The following is a 3,068-nucleotide window of genomic DNA, read 5'->3' on the forward strand; positions in this document are numbered from 1 at the left end:
CCGCTTTTAAAAATGCACCCCTAGTTCCCCAGCGGCTCGATGGAACTGAATGAAAGTTTGCGGCACTGACTAGTACTACAACTTTCTACTGTACTGTACACCTATGTGCTGCATTGGCCGGGTCAGGGGTCAAAGACCATCAAATGCAAAAACGATGAAAATAGCTGAAATCACGACTATGCTCGGGCAAAATGATAAAGCTCCGAAGATTATTAAGCCAGGGCCAAGATTCTTGGGTGGAATGTTGCACTGGAGTACCTTCATATAGAAATGACTTTTAGTGTCAAAACTCACTTCCGGTCGCTGAAAAAGCTTGGTCCGCTTAGAGGTGGCAATCGTCACCTACCGGCTTGTCGCTTGTTTTATTCTTACTGCCCTTAGGTGATTTTGTTAACGCTATTCTTTTTTTGAGTCACATGTAAAGAAGGAGTTGAAACAGTGTCCATTAATCCCTTCACGACCTAGTTTCTCTTCCTATGCTGAGTATAATGGTATGAAGGAAGGAAGACTAAAGTTAGAAATGTGTCATCGGACTGAAGTTGTTATGTACTACTCGAGGTAATGGTGGGCTGGGAAAGAGCCTCATAGTTACCTGCTGTTTTCACAATAATAATAATGTCACATTAACTGTACAGTTTATGATCAGTCTGTGCTACATCGTGCTGAAACCACGTCTAAGCCTAATGAGATCTTGCTGAGCTAATGAACAGCAATCACATGAGGAGGAGTGAATGGGCAGGGGGGGTGGACACGCGGGTTAGGTGAAGTGGGTGGCGGGAGGGCTAAGTTGTTGGAGTTGGCGGGTAGGGTGGGTGGGCAAACGGGGATGGTCGGTTGGGTTGGGCATGTGGATGGGTTTTGTGGGTGCTTGGGTGGATGGGCTTTTTGGATGGGTGGGTGGATGGGCTTTTTGGATGGGTGGGTGGGTGGGTGTAAGTATGGCTTCCCGGAGGACAAGCCAGGAGCCGGCCTTACTACACTGGGGTGAATGGGTGTAAACAGGTGAGTGGAGGGGGAAAAGCAGATTTACTGGGGAATAAGTCCATGGGGTAAGTAGGTCCATGGCTGAAATAGGGGCATATGGGAAAATAGGTTCAAGAGGATACACCCTTGCAGAAAATGGGCTTCATTGGAAAGGGAAAACATGTGCATGATGGAAAACAGGTCCAAGGGGAAAATACGTCCATGGGAAAAATTGATTCAAAGGAAAAATAAACTCATGGGAAAAATAAAAATCCATGGAGGAAAATAGGTCTGCAGGTAAAACAAGTAAGTCCATGGGGCAAGAAAAAAAAAAGTCCATGGGAAAAAGTAAGTTCAAGGGAGAAAATGGCTCTTTGGAGAAGAGAGGTCCATGCAGGGAAATAAGTCCAAGGAGGAATATGGGACTGTGGGGGAATACGGGTCGAAAGGGGAAAAATAAATCATGGAGAAGTGTCCATGATGTGAAATTAGGTTCATGGGGAGGAAAACAGGTGGGTGGGAATATGACCCCTAGGAATGTAGCCAGAGACGGGCTTATGTTCTACCTGCTCACCGTTCATCTCTACAGCATGCTGAAGCAACTCGTAGCCAGTGTTTCACTCTAAATAAAGACCACCTGTTAGGTAGTTCGGACTGAGGTTTTCTAGATTGGGTGCATAGGTGCCATCGCGGTATATTTCTCAAGCAGTTTAGCTAATTTTTCAACAACCACCTTGGCTACTTCACCTCGAAGATGTATTTATGAAATTTAACCTTCCCATCCCAGAGAACATAGTGCTGGATGGACTGATGAAGGGTTTATCTGATTTAACTTCTCCAGTCTGATGTTGCTCCTAAGCAGAATCCAGTCGCCTGGCAGCAGCAGAAAGACAATTTAATTAAAAAATCATCAGTACTGTTGTACTGAAAGGATCCACACTGAACCACATACCTTCATTCAGTGTGTAACTCCTGGCTACGACTTCCCTCCAGTCAGGGGTAAGGTTGTACAGGGCGGGCAGAAACCATTGGCCGTCTTATTAGAACTGAGCACGCGATGGTGAACGCTGCCCTTAATTTATGGCTCTCATTTTTAATCCTTTGACCGCTACGATTTCTCTCGACTGAAGAAAGCATTCTGCTGATAGTTTAAATAAAATTGCCAGGGGTACCAGTAGCAGAGGAAAAATTACTCAAGATAGTTTTTGAAATCTTTGAATGCTACTACTTTTATAAGCAAAAACAAAAACAAAAAAATCTTCCGGTACTGGTCAGAATGAAATACCAAAGTGCACCAACCGCAGCAACGGGATTGAAATCACTTGTAAGAATAGGAAATGCTTACGCGGCATTCCACAGTGCACAGCGCAGTTAGAAAAGAGACTGAAAAAAATATATATATAGTACATTTTCTGTCATGTGTTTCAATAATAATAATGTCAAAGTTGAGGGTCTGGCTTGTCCATTACGATCTCTGGTTTAATAATCCGGCCCAATGCCTTGCCAATGTATTACAGGAGGCAAAAGTTCACATAATATTTAACCTCTTCTGCTTCCTACCTTCCTCTGGTGACTAACACTGAAAAGCTGAGGGACGCCTGGTATGTTTCTCTACTTTTGGATGTTTATCCTTGATGTGATCCATCGGGGTGAAGAGCCTCGGACATGGTGTATGTGTGAAGTAGACGCAATGGACTGGGAGGAGATGGTGGTGTATGAGTTAGCGCGTCCAGCTCGTATCAGCGAAGAGCCAGAGTTGGAGTGTCCGGCTGATCAGACTCTTCGACAAAGGTTACTTCTCCCACGTCCCTGATCACCCAGTAGTACAAAGTGGGGACCTGGATATAACATTGACTATTTCAGGGCACAGAAGAGGGGAAGACAGTGAGAGCATACATTGATTGCCTTAATATCCTCGTGCAGTCGATAGGCATTCATTCTAAGCCTTCTTCCTCAGTGGAATAGTAGGTAGGTGAACTTATGTGCCCGAGTGTACCTGTTGCCCTCAGCATACAGGTGCACTTGCAAGGCGAGATGGTGTGGGTTTGCAGCCTTGTGACTTGTGTAACCCTCTGTAACTGAGCTAACTCTCTCTCACTCTCTCT

Source organism: Coenobita brevimanus, chromosome 65, assembly GCF_032717465.1.
Source record: "Coenobita brevimanus isolate Jiangsu-jjx chromosome 65, ASM3271746v2, whole genome shotgun sequence".
In the NCBI taxonomy this organism is placed as follows: Eukaryota; Metazoa; Arthropoda; class Malacostraca; order Decapoda; family Coenobitidae; genus Coenobita; species Coenobita brevimanus.